General features: G+C 46.1%; 1 protein-coding gene and 2 long non-coding RNA genes across 4 annotated transcripts in view; 1 reads left to right on the top strand and 2 right to left on the bottom strand.

Annotated features, from left to right (window-relative positions):
• The window catches only part of LOC140460300 (uncharacterized), a 749,266-nt gene that overhangs the window by 247,364 nt on the left and 483,382 nt on the right, over positions 1-18,520 (bottom strand). The gene's annotated exons all lie outside the window — the stretch shown is intronic.
• The window catches only part of LOC140460292 (uncharacterized), a 36,432-nt gene that overhangs the window by 2,128 nt on the left and 15,784 nt on the right, over positions 1-18,520 (bottom strand). Inside the window, exon 2 of the long non-coding RNA XR_011953964.1 lies at positions 18,243-18,444. This is a non-coding gene — a long non-coding RNA (uncharacterized lncRNA). The remainder of the gene's footprint in view (positions 1-18,242; positions 18,445-18,520) is intronic.
• LOC140460293 (uncharacterized) overlaps positions 6,463-18,520 on the top strand; it is a 42,714-nt gene continuing 30,656 nt past the window's right edge. For both annotated transcript variants that reach the window (XR_011953966.1, XR_011953965.1), the window contains exons 1-3: positions 6,463-6,569; positions 11,713-16,269; positions 16,717-17,672. This is a non-coding gene — a long non-coding RNA (uncharacterized lncRNA). The remainder of the gene's footprint in view (positions 6,570-11,712; positions 16,270-16,716; positions 17,673-18,520) is intronic.

The raw sequence follows: 18,520 nt of genomic DNA, 5'->3' as shown, positions 1-18,520 counted from the left end.
TACCAGCAGAATTGATACAAAATGTGAAACCAGATCTAGATGTACTGTCGACAAAATAAATGTATGTGTCAGCATTTACAGAGAGGAAGGTTGCCAACCTGGGGAAGGGGGAAGTAATAAGGGTGGAGCGCAGCTGGGTAGTGGTCTGGTACAGTGAGAGAGATTGGGTAAGTAGGAGTCTGGAGAGATGACCTCACTCAGCTCAAAGGGTATAACTGTACACTAACCTGAGTTCTAATTTGCTCATTTGCTTCTGCATTTGATGCCCTTACTTGCAAGTTTGTAATAAATTATCTTGTTTCCAGCTTGGGTGGTCTTGTCTAAATTTTATTGATTTTGTTTCTAAAATATCAAAAAGGACAGCAAAAGCTTCTGTTGGTATGCTAATGGGAACAGAGTCGCTGAGCTAAGTGTGGTATCTTGGAAGATGAAAACTGTGAGTTCGTGGAGGAACACTGAAGTGGCAGAGATCATCTCAGTTTTTATGTTGGCAGACAACAGAACTATTCCTATTAGAATTGGCAAGTCAGAGGTGATAGAAAGGGTAGAACTTAAACAATCAACATTGAGAGGGTAAAGGTACACAGCAAACTATTTGGACTGAGGACAGACAAGTCGACTGGTGCTGATGGCCTACACCCTGGGTCCCGAAGGAAGTGGCAGCGGAGATAGTGAACTCATTAGTTACAATATTCCAAAAACCTCTTAACATGGGAAAGATTCATTGCGTTTATTTAAGACTGAGATATATATATGTTCCTGATTGTCAAGGGGATCAAAGGTTACGGGAAGAAAGCTGGAGAATGGAGTTGAGAAACATCTCAGCCATGATTGAATGGTGGAGCAGACTCGATGGACTGAATGGCCTAATTTCTGCTCCTGTGTCGTATGATCTTATGGTTCCATTGGATTGGAAAAATGCTAATGTAACACCTGTATTCAGAATGGGACGGAGGCCATATGTGGGAAATTGCAGACCAGTTCGTTGAACATTTGTTATAGAGTCATAGAGATGTGCAGCACGGAAACAGTCCAACTTGACCATGCCAAAGGATATCCGAACCTAATGTAGTCCCATTTGCCAGCACTTGACTCATATCCATCTAAACCGTTCCTATTCATCTACCCATCCAGATGTCTTTTAAATGTTGCAATTGTACCAGCCTCCACCACTTCCCCTGGCAGCTCAAGCACACCCTCTGCATGAAAAAGTTGCCCCTTAGGTCCCTTTTACGTCTTTCCCCTCTCACCCTAAATCTAAGCCAACTCGTTCTGGACTCCCCCACCCCATCGAAAAGACCTTGTCTGTTTATCCTATCCATGCCCGTCATTGTTTTATAAACCTCCATAAGGTCACCCCTCACCCTCCGAACCTCCAGGGAAAACAGCCCCTGCCTATTAAGCCTCTCCCAAATACTCCAACTCTGGAAACATCAGTGTAAGTCTTTTCTGAACCTTTTCAAGGGACAAGGCAGGAAAATGGGGGTGATGAGCAGTCTGGATCGAATGGCACAGCAGACTTGATGGGCTGAATGGCCTAATTCTGATCCTATATTTGTGAACTTTTGAACTCTGCAGCAGGCAGGACTTGAACCCAATCCAGGGTTCGGGTCGTTACCTCTGTGTGACAAGACATCCAGAAAAATATCAAATCCTCCCCATCGGGGAATTGCACCCCCAGTCTCCTGAGTCACAGATGGGGATACTAACCACGACACTACCGAGGAAGCTGGACAGTTGCAAGATGATGGGGAGAGGGGTGGAGAATAGGTGGGTGTTTCAGGAACTATTATAGACATGAAAGTGTGAATGGCATCCTTATGTACTGTGTAAAAATAAGGAGTGCAGATGCTGGAAACCAGAATCTAGATTAGAGTGGTGTTGGAAAAGCACAGCAGGCCAGCAGCATCCGAGGAGCAGGACTAAGCCAGCCAATGATCTGACCTGTGCCACACAAGCAGAGTCCCCCTGGAGTGTTACCGGAGGTATGTTCAGGCTGTAGGAAGAGATCCAATTCCCGGTTTGACCTGGAATGTAATCCCCACAGGCACAGAGGGAGTGGTGATCCACTTGCTCCACATGTGGGAAGGGATTCACTGAGTCATTCAAACTCAAACACATCATTGACTTCCTACTGGACAGAAAGGATTAAACTTCTCAGCAACAAACGCTTTAAAATAAGTTTCATTTTGATAGTCATCGTGAGAATCACAGTTTCTCAAACTGTGGGCCAATACTAGTGATGTTGAGAGACCAGCTTTGGAATGCATGGCCGCCCAGCTAACAATGGTTGCTATGGGGCTCACAGCGATGACTGAGGGGCCTTTAGATGCACGGTTGTTTCTGTGTTGTTGATGAGGCTTGGCCTCATGGACTGATCTCTGAAGTCAGATTTAAAAGAAGTTTTGAAAATTATGAGAAAAATCATACCCAGAAAAGACAGTGAAAAACTGTTCACCATGGTAAAAGCATTGAGAATAAGAATGCAGATTTCAAATCCATTACAAGGAAGAAAATGTGATGTGAGAAAGAAATTTCACACAGTGAGTAAAAAGATCTGGAAGACATCGCATGGAGCAGTGGTTGAAGCAGATTTAGTTAAGAGCATTGGAAAATTATTTGATGACAAGCAATGTACCAGTTTCCAAGGAAACGTCAGGAAAATGGCACAACATCAAAAAGCTCATTTAGAGAGCTGCATGGACACGATGGGCTGAATGGCCTGCTTCTGTGATTTAGTAATTCAGTGGTTCATAATTGCTTATCAGGTCTTCGTCAGTTGTGAACGTCAAGCTAACATCTGCTATTTTGTATGGTCAGTCAGATCGATGTTTTATAACTGAAGGGATTGGAACTAGGACCCCAGGAATTCACAGTATGTGTCAATGATTTAGATGAGGGAACTAATTGGAATATGTCACAAATTGCAGATGACACGAAGCTGGGTGGAAGGGTGAGCTGTGAGGAGGATACAATGTTATTTGGACAGTCTGAATGAGTGGGCAAATGTTTGTCAGATGCAGTTAGTGTGGATAAATGTGAAGTTATCCACTTTTCTAGCAAAAATAGAAAAGCAAATTATTTGAATAACTGTAATCTGGGAGATGGGAAGGTTCACCAAGAACTAATCCAAGATGGAGGACTGGAAAATTTGTGGCTGTAAGAGCTGCTCCTTTTTTGAGGTATTTTCAGTGTTGGAGGCGATTTCCTTGAATTCCAGGAGCAGCAATTAATATTTTATATGCTGATGCATTATTTTGGAACTTTAGAGTAAAAAAATCAAGACAACAGCAATTTCAAAATGGAGAAAGACAGCCAAAGGCAGCGAGCACATGGTCTGTCAGGGAGCGAGAGAGAGAAAGAAACGTATACTACTAACCGATACAGCAGTGAATCTGCATAGTTACTGTCTTTGCTGTTTGAAATCATGTATCTCTGGACATCTTGGAAAGATTAACAAACAACAAAATTCACAGCTGATCTTGGAGGAACATGTGTGGGAGAGCTCACAGCACAGGAACAGATTACTGCATAGTTTTTAACGTGTAACCTTGCCGTAAGTCTGCAGTAGTGAATAGAGTGGGTTCTTTCTTGATTATATGTTTTGAGATTTTAGAAGTTCACCAGCGAGTCCACAACAGGGAATGGCTAATCACCTGCTCCAAGCACAGGAGGGGATTCATTAATTCTTCCAGCCTGCAGACGCATTAGCGGGTCCACACCAGGCACAGCATGCTCACCTGCTCTCAGTGCGGGAAGGGCATCACCCCCTCCTCCAACCTGCGGAGGCACCAGTGAGTTCATGTGCCATCACAGGGTGATTGAAGGAACAAGGGCCGAGTGCCATTATCGACTGGACTATCAACCCAGTTCTGGGGACTCCTCGGGACTCCTGGGTTTGAATCCCACCGCAGCAGATGGCGGAATTGGAATTCAGTCAGAAATCTGGAGTTCAGAATCTAATGATGAAATCATTTTCTGGGGAAAGAAAACCCTCTGATTCACAAATGTTAGAGTCTGTCTGCAACCCAATCTTGAGTCAGATTGGTTCTGTTTACAAAGTAGGGATTTATAACATGTCACATGGATTGTGTGCTTTTTGAGCAAAATATAATGTATCTGCAAATAAAATTCTGCAATTGCAATTTCACCCCATAAACTGATGTGTGTGCATGCATGAGAGCGTGTGTGTTTGTACATAAGAGCATGTGTTTGCATTCGACCATGCTTGGTAACGTGTGTGAGTAATGGGGTACAAGCCTGTGTGAGTGGGGTCACTTGTAGTGTGACATGAAACCAAGGTCCGTGTTGAGGCCATCCTCATGGGTTCCATACTTGGCTATCAGTTATACAACACACATTGGAGAGGGCAGGGTGGGGCTTGTCTTTCAATTTGCAGAAGGTGGGAGGCTCTGGATGCTGTGATCCAGGGCAAACACATCCTGGAGGACATTCGTTCAGAGAGATGGAGCTGGAAGCCAGGCTGCAGACATGTTGAGGGTAAAGTGGGAAAGTTAACCAGGCACTTTATTCTGGGAGACGGTCATTCCCTTCTTGAGAGAGCCTTTTGTTTGCATCAGTGGACAGGGTCAGGAGGGTGTAAGTGCAGGTCTGGCAGGTAAAGGAGATCTGAGCGAGGGCTGCAGGTGGTAGGAGCTAACTGGTTGGGCAGTGGGAGTAAAAACAACATTGGGGAGGGGGAAGTGGCGGTAAGGGACAGAACAGTGACAGGGATGGTCTCCATTCTCTGCAATTGTCAACAGGAGCACAGATGGCATTGGTGTCTGTTTGGTGCCAGCATTCAGGAACCGATGTGCTCAGGGCTGGAGAAGGTTGCAGTGGGTGTGGTCCAACAATGTCAGGAGGAGAGAGCCTCTGCTAAGGGCACATGAAAAGTTAGAAACTACTAGGACAAAGCAGAACATCAAAGATCTGAGCAGCACGGTGGCTCAGTGGTTTGTACGACTGCCTCACAATGTCAGGGACCTGGGTTCGGTCCCACTCTTGAGCAGCTGTCTGTGTGGACTTTAACACGTTCTCACCCTTCTGTCTGCATGAGTTAACTCTGGGTGCAGTTCAAGCTGGATCGGCCGTGCTAAAGGGTCCACATATGTGCAACCGAGGGTCGGTTAACCATGGGGAACTGCAGGAAAAACGGGTGGGTCTGGATGGAATACTGTTTGGAAGGTCAGTCTGAATTTTAAGGGCCAAATGGCCTGTCGGAATTATATGATTCTACTGCATTAGCCAAGCATCTATTGAGAAACAATTGCCTCATGTCTGCTGTGGGTGGAGTGGGCTCCAATCCATGAGACACTGACACCAGTCCTGAGGAAGGTGGGATTTGTGCTGTCAGTCCCCCAAACCTTTGGTCCCTGTCCACTCTCTCTCCTCACACTCTGCACTTACCAATTCTCTGTGCTCAGCCGCCTTCTCTCTCTTCCCCTCATTTTCTGCACCCCACCCTCTGTCCCCTGTCATTTTCTCGCTCTCTCCCTCTACCCCCACTCCCCTGTCCATTCTCCCTCCCTTCTACCATACTTTCTCGTGCCCTCCTTGATTGCTGTATATCTTTCTCTGGAAAGAGATAGAATCGTTGTGATGACTCTACCTGGAACACAGGGGTGCGCAAGAAATGGCTGATCTTTAAAATTAAGAACAGCTGAAATAATATATTCAGAAACAATGTTAACATCTAAAAGCATATTAGGTTATTTTTAAAAAAGCTGCAGTCATGTTTCTGAAATTTGCATTAAAATAGACACATAGAGTCATACAGCACAGAAACAGATCCTTCAGTCCAACTCGCCCATCCCCTCCAGATCTCCTAAATTGATCTAGTGACCCATTTGACAGCATTTCGCCCATATCTCTCTCACACCTTCCTATTCAGATACCCATCCTGACCCTGATGCCTTTCAAATGTTGTAATTGTACCAGCCTCCCCCACTTCCTCTGGGCAGCTCATTCCATACACACACCACACTCTACATGAAAGTTACCCCTTAGGACCGTTTTAAATCTTTCCCCTCTCACCCTTAACCTATGCCGCTAGTTTTGTACTTCCTCTACCCTGGGGAAAAGACATACAAAGCCGGACGAAATTCAAAAGGAATAAAATGTCGAGCCACAGGGAAAAATAAAATTGTGGCTGCAGCTTTTTTCTCCTATTGACATTTGGACACTTAAAATCTGTCAGTATCGCCAGCACCTCCACAGAGCATACTGCGCATGCTTCTCGGTGTCAGCGACAACTGCGCATGTACTGCGGTGTCAGCAACAACTGAGCATGTACTGCGGTGTCAGCAACAACTGAGCATGTACGGTGTGTCAGCAACAGCACTGAGCATGCTCGTCGCTGTCCGCGGAAACAGCGCTTGACTTCCTTCTGAAGGACCAATGGTGAGACCCGGAGGACCGGAAGGAGCCTGGTCCTCCTGCCATTCAGAACAGCCTCTGTCTGAATGCGGAAGTTGGGTTGTGAGTTTCTGAAGCTGCTGTTGTTCCTCTCTCTCTTTGAATGAAGATTGAGCTTCACCCCAGACTGCAACTCTGTCCAACATCTGTGGGTACGGCACTCTTTTCTTTCTCACCCACTTTTTCATTTCTGTTTTCGTTCTGAGATTCAGTTGCTGATTTGCACGAACTGAAGGGAAAGGGAATGAATCCAGGGAGGGGACAGACTCTGGAAAAGTTGGTCCAGGTCTGTGTCTCAATTGGTAAACGCAGAGCAAATGCAGTACCACAAGGTAAAGTTAAAGCCTCTTGCTTAAAAAAAAAGGCAGAAAGGAGGTGCATGGTTTAAATGATAATATATTGGTATGTGGAGAAAGTGAGGACTGCAGATGCTGGAGATCAGAGTCAAGTGTGGTGCTTGAAAAGCACAGCAGGTCAGGCAGCATCCGAGGAGCAGGAGAGTCGACGTTTTGAGCACGAGCCCTTCATCAGGAATGATGTGTGGATGTACAAAGGGACCTCAGCATCCTTCTGCACCAGTCAATGCCAGTTGTCAGACCGGTGCAGCAAGCAGTCAGCAAGGCAAGTGGTATATTAGCAAGTGGAATTGAGTTCAAAAATGGGGATGACTTCCTGTAATTGGGGGGGTCATTGAATATATTCAAGGCTGAGGTCATCTGACTTTTGAACAACAAAGAAGTGAATGGTTATGGGGAAGGCAAGAAAATGGTTTTGAGACCATTGCAGAATCATATAGCGCAGAAATAGACCATTCAGTCCAACTAGTCCATGCTATGTTCTCATGGTAAACTAATCCCATCTACCAGTGTCTGGCCCATATCCCTCTGTCACAAAGCTGGTCCTTTTTCTAAAAGCTGGTCCTTCTTTTCAAGGATACCGTGTCCTTGGTTTTTTTTCAGAGTGGTGGTAAAGTGGCCCCGGACTCCAAAACGGGTGGTTTAGTACAGAAATGAAAAGGGTATTAGTTGGCTTTTTTGCTTATATGTCAACAGATGAGACTTTAGGCCCAAGCTCTTATGTTTTCAAAGTGACCTGCATAACGAAAGACGAGTGATCTATCGTGAAAGCTGAGGCCTTGTTTGAGTGAGTTCAGCAGTGGACTGTGTGAAGAAAGGATGTTAAACTCTCTCTCCTTCTGCCCTTCTAACTTCGACCTGTCAGCTTCTGTTTCAGTTTTACTGTATGTTTAAAGGGTTTGTTTATTGGGACTGTTGTGTACATTTGGAACAGCATAATTAAGTCTAGTTTAGATAGACTGAGTTCTGTGGGTATTCTATATTCTGTTCTTTGTGTTTCATTCTGTATTCTTGTGAATACATTTATCTCTTTTAAATCCTGGTAGTCAACCTAGCTAACCTTGGGTAATTTTCACTGTGCACTTACTGAAACAAATAGCAAAGTTACGGTCTGCGCTGCCTGCTTAAGAATGTTTTGAGTGGTCTGGCCTAGTCCATAACACGTCCAAACCTTTCCCATTCATGTCCTTATCCAAATGTCTTTTAAACGTTGTAACTGTACCTGCATCCCTGCTTCCTCTGGACATTCATTCCACACACAAACCATTCTCTATGGGAAAACAAAGATGTCTCTCATGTCTTTTTAAAATCTTACTCCACTCACCTTCAAAATTTGCTCCCTAACCTTGAAACCCCCACTCGAAGGAAAGGAGACCCATCATTCACCTCATCTATACCCCTCATGACTTTATAAAGCTTGATAAGATCACCTCTCAACCTCCTATGCTCCAGTGAAAAAGGTCCCAGCCTATCCACCAAGATGTAGGTATATTCATATCCAGTTCAATGTTGGTGCAGATCTGTTCAATGTTGGTGCAGACTTGAAAGACCAAATGGCCTACTCCTGCTCCCAGTTCTCTCTCACTATGTCCAGGACAGCAAGAGACCATAAAACCTAGGAGCAGAAATTAGGCCATTCAGCCAGTCAGGTCTGCTCCACCATTCAATCATGGCTGACAAGTTTCTCAATCCCATTCTCTAGCTTTCTCCCCGCAACACTCAATATCTTTGATACACAAGAACCTATTTATCTCTGTCCTGAATATACTCAGTGACTTGCCCAACACAGCCTCTGTGGCAATGAATTCCATAGATTTCGCACTCTCTGACTACAAAGGTTTCCCCTTTATGTGCATTCTAAAAGGTCTTCCCTTTACTCTAAGGCTGTGCCCTTGGGACCCAGTCTCTCCTTCCAATGGAAACATCTTCCCAACATCCACCCTGTCCAGGCCAGTCAGTATTCTGTACGTTTCAATTAGATCCCCCAAGTGTGGGCTGTAAATCAGCGTAAATCAGACCCTTCAGGATGAGGTACAGCACGGATTAGGTTCATCAAAGTGAGAATGGAGGGAGAGTATGTGGGATGGAGATTTTCAGCGTTTAGGAAATAAGAGAGGAAAGAAAGTTCAATCTAAATTAGAATTGAATGGATGGGCTGATGGGTCGAGGAGTGGCAGATAAAGTTTCATTTAGATAAATGTGAGGTGTTGCATCTTGGAAAGGCACATCAGCGCAGGATTTACACACTTAATGGTAAGGCCGTGGAGAGTGTTCCTGCATCAAGAGACCATGGAGTACAGATTTGTAGTTCTGTGAAAGTGGAGTCACAGGTAGACATGGTAGTGAAGAAAGCGTTTGGTGGCGCTTGCCTTTATTGATCAGAGCATTGAGTACATGAGTTGGGAGTCATGTTATGGCTGTACATGACATTACTTAGGCCACTTTTGGAATACTGCATTCAGTTCTGGTCTCCTATGTTAGAAAGATGTTGTGAAACTTTAAAAGAGTTTGGAAATAATTTACAAGGCTGTTGCCAGAGTTGGAGGGTTTGAGTTATAGGGAGAGGCTGAAAAGACTGCGGCTGTTTTCCCTGGAGCGGAGGAGGCTGAGAGATGACCTTATAGAGGTTTATAAGGGGCATGGATAGGAGTCCAAAACAAGGGAGAGAGAAAAAGAAATTTACATTGCAGTGAATCTGCACAGTTACTGGACATTGCAGTGCATCTGGGAAAGGTTAATGAACAGCAAACTTCACAGCTGACCATGAAGGAACCTGTGTGGGGGAGCTCACAGAACAGGAACAGAGAAGTGTATAGTCTTTAATGTGTAACTTAGCTGTAAGTCTGCAGTCGTGAATGGAGTGGATTCTTTCTTGATTATATGTTTTACTGACATCTATCTCTTGATTAAATTTTAAAAATATAAACCACAAGTACTGTGTTAGCCCGGAGCACTTTTTTAGAGCAAAAAGACGGTGCTATTTTCTGGGTCTGTAGATTGTGAAGGAGCAAAGGTGGCCTTTATGAGAGTGATATGCTCTTCCTGTCAGATGTGGGAGATTAGGGAGAGTATCCATGTTACTGGTGATTATGTCTGCAGTAAGTGTGTTTGGTTGCAAATCCTATTGGATCGCGTGGATAAGTTGCAGCGACAGTTCAAGGTAATGAGCAATTTTCAAGACCTGGGGGTATGATGGTTTGGCAATGATAGGCAGGGAGAAAAGCCGCAGCTATAATCAGAGAGATGGGTTAACTCCAGGAAAGGTAGGCAGGTAGTGCAGGAGTCTTCTGTGGCTGTCCCCATTTCAAACAAGTCTGCTGTTTTGGAAAATGTAGGGGGTGATGGTCTCTCAGGGAATGTAGCACGAACAGCCAAGTTTCTGGTCTTGAGACATGCTCTCATGCAATGAGGGGTACGTCGGGTTCCAAGTGATCAATTGTGATAAGGGGCTCTCTAGTCAGTGGTACAAACTGACGCTTCTGTGGTTAGCAGCGAAAAATCAGAATGGTGTGTCGCCTCCCTGGTGCCAGGATCAAGGATGTCTCCGAGAGGGTGCAGAATGTTCTCAAAAGGGAGAGGGACCGGTTGGAGGTCATTGTACACATTGGAACCACTGACATAGGAAGGGAAAAGGATGCGGTTCTGAAGGGAAAGTGTAGAAAGTCAGGCACGAATTTTTTTAAAAAAGAGGTCCTCGAATCTAGGAAAATCTGGATTACTGCCAGTACTACGAGCTAGTGAGAGTTGGAATAGAGAGGATAGAGCAGATGAATGCATGGCTAAGGAGTTGGTGCATGGGAGAAGGGTTCACATTTTTGGATCATTGGAATTTCTTCTGGGGTAGATATGACCTGTACAAGAAGGATAGATTGCACCTGAGTATTGGAAGAGAGCTAATATACTGGCTGGGAAATTTGCAAGAGCTGCTCGGGAGGAATTAACCTAGCAAGGTGGGTGCGTGGGGAGGTACCCAGGGAAATAGTGAGGAAAGAGATCAATCTGAGACTGGTACAGTTGGGAAAGGGAGTGAGTCAAACAGTCAGATCAGGAAGAGACAAAGCAGAGAGCAAGGTAGGACTAACAAATTAAACTGCATTTACTTCATTGCAAGAGGCCTAACAGGGAAGGCAGTTGAACTCAGGGCATAATTAGGAAGATGGGATATGATATCATAGCAATTACAGAGACGTGGCTCAGGGATGGGCAGGACTGGCAGCTTAATGTTCCAGGATACAAATGCTGCAGAAAGGATAGAAAGGGAGGCAAGAGATGAGAGGGAGTGGTGTTTTTGATAAGGGATAGTATTCCTGTTGGACTTAAGGAGGATATTCCTAGGAATACATCCAGGAAGGTTATTTGGTTGGAACTAAGAAATAAGGAAGGGATGATCACCTTATTGGGATTGTGTTGTAGACACCCTCATGGTCAGTGGGAAATTGAGAAACAAATTTGTATGGAGATTTGTGTTACCTGTAAGAGTAATAGGATGGTTATTGTTAGGGATTTTAACTTTTCAAACATAGACTGGGATTGCCATAGTGCTACGGGTTTAGATGGAGAGCAATTTGTTAGAAACGGACCTAAGGGGAAAGTTTTCATGCAGAAGGTGGTGCGTGTACAAATTTGCCAGAGGAAGTGGTGGGTGCTGGTACAATTATGACATTTAAAAGGTATATGAATAGGAGGGGTTTAGAGGGTTATTGGCCAAATGCTGGCAAATGGAGCTAGATTAATTTTGGATATCTGGTCGACATGGATGAGTTGGACCAAAGGGTATGTTTCTGTGCTGTGTCTCTCTCTGACTCTGGCTTGCCACTAATGTTTGCCACGTCTCTATGGTCAGTTTCTTTCTGGTGTCGGTGTCAATACCTTGTTGTTTCATTCCGACCCCACCTCCCCCCAGATTGACAATGGTGACTTTTGTAATCTCTTTTTACAGATTATCTGAAGACGGAAGTTTCAAAATCAACAGCTTATGCTTGACTCTCCTGTTCCTCGGATGCTGCCTGACCTGCTGTGTTTTTCCAACACTACACTTTTCGACTCTGATCTCCAGCATCTGCAGTCATCATTTTCACATCGATGTCTGACAGTCACTCAATCCATCGGGACAGCAAAGATTTTCAACTATGATTCTGTGAGATGGAGCAATGCTCTTTGGTTCCTGTTTCATAACGTTTTCAGCATCAGTGGGACTGGATGAGAGACCCTACTGTTGCAGTGCACTGAGTGTGGAGCCAGAAACAGTTATACGGCCTGGAAAGTGGAATTCACACCGGGGAGGGGCTGTACACACGTTTGTGTGCGGCTGAAGCTTCAGCCATGGAGAAACCCGAGGAATCCTGCCCCATGGAGAAACCGTGGAAGTGTGGCGACTGTGGGAAATGCTTCAGTTTCCCGTCTGCCCTGGAGACTCATCGGCGCAGTCACACTGGGGAGAGGCCATTCACCTGCCCCGAGTGCGGGAAGGGCTTTACCAGCTCTTCCAACCTGCTGGCCCACTTGCGGGTCTACACAGCAGAGAGTCCATTCTCCTGCCCCGAGTGTGAGAAGAGCTTTGCCCAGGCCTCTACCCTCATGGCCCACCAGCAGGTCCACACTGGGGTGAGATCCTACCTCTGTCCTGAATGAGGGAAGGCCTTCAGCAAATCCTCCAACCTTCTGGCCCACCGGCGGGTCCACACTGGGGAGAGGCCCTTCAGCTGTTCTGAGTGCAGGAAGGCCTTCAGCAATTCCCCCACCCTGCTGAGGCACCAGCGGGTCCACACGGGGGAGAAGTCGTTCCCCTGCCCTGAGTGTGGGAAGAAGTTTACCCGCTCCTCCTACTTGCTGACCCACCGGTTGGTCCACAAGGGGGAGAGGCCCTTCATCTGCCCTGAGTGCGGGAATGCCTTCAGTTATTCCTCTGCCTTGCTGAGGCACCAGCGGGTCCACACGGGGAGAGACCGTTCAGATGTGTTGAGTGTAGGAAGGACTTTACCCAGGCCTCCAACCTGCTGAGGCACCAGCGGGTCCACACCGGGGAGAGGCCGTTCCCCTGCCCGAAGTGCAGGCAGAGGTTCACGTCGTCCAGTAACTTGCAGAGACACCAGAGGGGGCACCAGCAGATTCCGCCGGCGACACTGATGTGGATCACCCCCAGGACTGAACCTCCTGCCTGTTCTGACAGTGTGTACAGTGGGAGCTCTCTTTGTTTTCTGCTAGACAGCACCCCCACACCCCTCCCATCTTCCCCCAACCCCAGGTTAGATCACGGGCGGCACAGTAACTCAGTGATTAGTACCACTGTGTCACATCACCAGCGACTGGGGTTTGATTCCACCCTCAGGGTGACTGTCTTTGTGAAGTTTGCGCATTCTCCCCCCATGTCTGCAAGGGTTTCCTCTGGGTGCTCCCACAATCCAAACATGAGCAAGTGAATTAGCCAAGCTAAATTGTCCCAGAGTGTTCAGGGAAGTGTAGGTGCAGTGTATTGTTTAGGGGGTAATGTAGAATAATGGGGTAGGGGAATGGGTCTGGGTGGGTTACTCTTCAGAGGGTCGGTGTGGACTTGTTGGGTTGAAGGGCCTGTTTCCCTGTAGGGATTCTGTGAGCTTTGCTTGCAGTGCTGCTCACTGAGCCCGGGACTGCACGTTCCCACTGAAGTGATCTGCACAAACCTCAGATGGCATCCAAACCAATGTACCAAACTAAAGGGGTAGCCATGGGACCCAGCTATGCCTGCCTCTTTGTCGGGTACGTGGAACAGTCCATTTTCCTCAGCTACACCTGTTTCTCCAGTACATCGATGACCATTTGGTGCCAATTCATGCTCTCACAAGGAGTTTGAACAGTTCGTCATCTTTATCAACACCTTTCACCCTGACCTCAAATTGACCTGGACCATCTCCCTTTCCAAGACCTCTCCATCTCTGGCAACCGACTAACCGTGGACATCTACTACAAGCCCACCGACTCCCACAGATAGCTGGATTACGCCTCCTCCCACCCCACCTCCTGTAAAAAGGCAATCCCTTATTCCCAATTCCTCCGCCGCATCTGTTCCCAGGATGACCAATTCCACCGTAGAAAATCCCAGAGGGCCTCCTCCTTCCAAGTTCGCAATTTCTCTTCCCACGTGGTCGACAATGCTCTCCCGCACATCTCCTCCACATCCTGCAACACCGCCTTTGAACCCCACCCCTCCCAACGGAACAAGGACAGAACCCACCCCCACCGTCCTCACCTTCCACCCCACCAACCTCCGGATACATCACATCAGCCTCTGCTCCCTACAAACGGACCCCACCACCAGGTATATTTTTCTCTCCCCACCCCTACCAGCATACCAGAGAGGCCATTTCCTCTGCGACTCCCTCGTCAGGTCCGTGCGCCCACAACCAGTCCACACCCCACTCCCGGCCCATTCACCGCCACCACAGGAAGTGTAAAACATGTGTCCATACCACTCCTCTCACCTCCATCCAAAGCCCCAAATGATCCTTCCACATCTGACAGAAATTTACCTCGACCTCCACCAGTGTCATCCACTGTATCCATTGCATCCAATGTGGTCTTCTCTCCGTCGGAGAGACAGGACGCCAACTTGTGGATTGTTTCAGAGAACCACTCTGGGATACCCACAAACCCCACCGCCCTGTGGCTGAACACTTCAACTCCCCCTCACATTCCATCAAGATCATTGAGGTCCTGGGCTGTCTCCATTGCCAAACCCTTACCACCTGACGCCTGGAGGAAGAACACCTCTTATTCCACCTTGGGACCCTGCAACCACATGGGATCAATGTGGAATTCAAAAGTTTCCTCATGTATCCTCCTCCTCCTCCTCTTCCCCCCCCCTCCACCTTATCACAGCCCCAAGCCTCCACTCATCCTCCTGACCTGTCCATCACCTTTCCCATCTATCCGCCCCACCCTCCTTTCCAACCAATCATCTTCATCTGCTTATCGCATTCTCAACAACCTTCTGCCCAACACCACCCCCCCCCTCCCCCCCTTCCATTTATCTCTCAGCCCTCCCGATCCACAAACCTCATTGATGATGAAGGGTTTATGCCCTAAACGTCAATTCCCCTCCTCCTTGGATGCTGCCTGACCTGCTGTGCTTTTCCAGCACCATACTCTCGACTCTGTCCACTGATGTTGTCAGAGATATCGGACCTGCTCCAAACTAATCCACAGTCCAGTTGATGGGACAGGAAACCGCTTCCTTTCTCGAGACAAGTCTCCCAGAGAGAACTTGCTGGCTAACTGATGTACTGAACTTCATAGTGCCCCACTGCTCTCAGTTATCTGGAAGGGGTCCACATGTGTGCCTAAGGTGGTGCTCGAGACCTTTAATATCTCTTTGGGATTGATCCCCATTCATTTGAGGCTGTGTAGTCATACAACCTGGAAACAGACCGTTCAGTACATGATCCCCAACTAAACTCGTCCCACCTGTCTGCTCCTAGCCCTTATTCGATAGTCATAGTCATAGAGACGCACAGGATGGAAACAAACCATTTAATCCAACTCATCCATGCTGACCAGATATCCTCATATAATCCTACCGAAGGATGCAGGATTAAGAGTTCTCTTTAACAAGCTGTAGTAATGGACTCAAAGTATGCGATCATATTTCATCTCCATATTTTAGAGACATGGTAACTAGATTTAGCCTGTCTACAGTAATATATATAAAGAGGAGGGGATCATAACACAGATAATGGAAAAATAAATCAGGAATGGAAGGGGTGGGGTGGGAATGGTAGCTAAAATACAGTGAAATGGGGGGATTTCATTCCAACCTAATTTAGAGGGATGTATGAAAGTATAGAGATTGCAGTACTGAACATGACAGTAAAACGTCCCTTTCAGAAAGTAGCATGTGCACGAAATCAGACAGAGATACATAAAATCCCTACAGTGCAGAAAGAGGCCATTTGTCCCATTGAGCCTGCACTGACACACCAAAGACCATCCCACCCAGGATCATCCCATTCTCCTGCATTTAGTATGACTAATCCACATAACCTACACATCACAGAGCAATTTCGCATGGTCAATCCACCTAACCTGCACATCTTTGGACTGTGGAAGGAAACCCATGCAGACAGGGAGAACATGCAAACTCCACACAGACACTCACCTGGACGCTGGAATTGAACCTGGGTCCCTAGTGCTGTGAGGTAGCAATGCCAAGCACTGTGCCACCCCAATATGATATGAAATTTAAACAAATGCTCTAAGCTGCAAATTTGTCCATGTGAAGAATTTACTGCAAATGATTTGAAGGAAGATCCATATGAATTGTGTTTTGGGAGAGATCCAGAACATATTTCATTAATGATTGAAAATCTTCGATCTTTGGAATGGTTTGTGAGAGAGAGTGTTGGAGTCAGATTCAATTATGGCATTCAAAAGATAGTTGGATCATTAAGCTGAAAAGGAAAGTAATCAGTGTTCGGTGAAGAGTAGCACTGGATACTGTGGTGATTATAATTAGGTCAGTCAGGTGAGTTCCCTTATTGGGGGTGTTCACCTGCTCTTCTGAACATTTCACTTCAATAATCTTTAGATTCCCAATATCTGTCGGGCGCTTTCTCTGTTCAAGTGTCTACTCGAGTGAGTCAGTGTCAAATTTTGTTTATGAATTGTTCCTCTGATATCTCATGAGAGGGGCTATGATATTAACAGTGGGATCGAAATAGTTGTGGGTCACAATGTGCTCAAGTGAGAAAGAATAAACTGACCATTCTTAAATATTCATTTTTAAACCATGGAAATAAAATTAATGTTTGGAAAATATACAACTTGTCATGTATGAAGAAGATCAGAAATAGGAATGGGAATAGGTAATTGACTGTTGAGATGCTCTGTCTTTCATCACCATCCATGGCTGATCATTTGTCTGAATTCCCTTTCCTGCCCGTTTTATTTTCCATGTCTTCACCTGATGAAGAGGCTACGCTCCAAACGCGTGCGATTTCAAATAGACGTGTTGGACTATAGTTGTGTGACTTATGACTGAAAAAAATTGAGTATGTTATTACACATACTGGAGCAGTGGGATTTAAACCTGAGCCTCAGGGCTCTATGGGAGACTACAGCTGCATCACAAAAAAACCCTCTGTAGTAAATAGGTCCTCTTCTGTTGAATGAGAGGAAACACCTTCCTCCTCAACATAGACATGACCACTGTACCCCCACAGCCCATTACAGTAAATTGAGCCCATCTCCTGTTGAATGAATGAGTGAGAACACCTTCCTCCTGAACCCCTCGAGCCCATTGGAGTAAAGGGGCGGGGACAGTGAAGGGCCTGCGAACCTCTCCACCAATCCCAAAGGCTGCGGTCGGTGCGGACGAATCGGAGAGTGACATTCCGGGTTGTGGCTTCCTTTTTGACTGCAAAGCCGGCCGCCATTGGTCAGACGGAGTAAGGTGCGCTCTGATTGGAGGGGGCGTGGATGACGCGCGTCACTGAAGGAGGAGACGGAAAGAAGAAGAAAAACAAAGATGGCGGCGCGAGGCTGCGGTTTTCTCATCGACTCAGCGGGCGGTTTCTGACGGAGGGAGGGGGGCAGACAGGCATCGTTTACCTCAGAAAATACCTTTAAAATACATTTCAAATTAAAGCCGGAACTTTTCAAACAAAAGTTGTGAAGAAAAGGAGACAGTCCCCGGTGGGGTTTATTGTTTATTTTTGTATAATTTCCGGGGCCCGGGAAGGGGGAGGTGACGGTTACCGGGTGAACGAGAAAACAAATTAAAAATGTCGGCGGTGGAGGAGAGAGAGCCGGCGCCCGCGGCTTCTTCGGCGGCGGCCGGAGCCCAGGAGCTCAACAACCCCCCGGAGCTGGAGGAAGGTCCGAGCTCCAAGAAGCGGGGGGTCCGGCTGGAGGCTGGATTTGCTCAAGGCTTGTATCTATTAACTTATTTAAATGGTACCTACTGTATGGGGCTATGGTTTACATTAAAACCGGAGGATCATGTCAGAGTGTTTGTTTATATTGAGCAGTTGTAGTTGGTAAAATACACTCCCTGGAGGAGCACCTTCTGTGATGCTGCATTTCTTACCTTCTGCCCTTCCCCCATTTATTATCTCACATCTTGATTTTACATTTTCGGTCAAATTTAATTTCACATTAATCAGCCTTGGTATTCACTCTGTATTATTAACTAATCTGTTGGATTGTTGTAAAACAAAATTAATGGTGTAATTTCATTTATGATATCTGAGTTTGACATTGAATGTGCTGGTGTGAATACCAGTAAGTTTTGAAAATAAATCAATAACTTTTGCTTTTTCACAAAAAGAGTTCAATGATATTGATGGCATTGCCTCCTTTTGAGGAGGATGATTCCAGTCTGACCAACAAACTATTTCATGCAGTCACCCAGTTTAATTAAAGTTTTTAAGAAAATAATTCTGGCAGGCTAAGATTTATACAACCCAAAATATGGTTGGTAATCATGTGTATTCTTACCGTAACAGAAGGCATTGCGTGGCAGTTTGAGACTGAAACTTTGGAAAGAATGTAGATTGATGAGGAAAGTCAAAATGGCAGAGTCTGGGGCCACAATCTATCAGTCTGGCTTGATTGCATGAGTGGGGTGGTTCTTCAAAAGCACCTTCCAAACCATGAGCTCAACCACCAAGAACAGACACATGTGAGCACAGCATTCCGACTGCAAAATATATTGCATTGTTTCTTTGTTATTGACCAAAATGCTGAAACTCACTTCTGAACATTGTTGCAGACCA

The sequence above is a fragment of the Chiloscyllium punctatum genome, chromosome 36 (assembly GCF_047496795.1).
Source record: "Chiloscyllium punctatum isolate Juve2018m chromosome 36, sChiPun1.3, whole genome shotgun sequence".
NCBI lineage: Eukaryota > Metazoa > Chordata > Chondrichthyes > Orectolobiformes > Hemiscylliidae > Chiloscyllium > Chiloscyllium punctatum.
The sequence above is the reverse complement of the archived record's forward strand: the minus strand, read 5'-3'. Positions and strand labels throughout refer to the sequence as shown.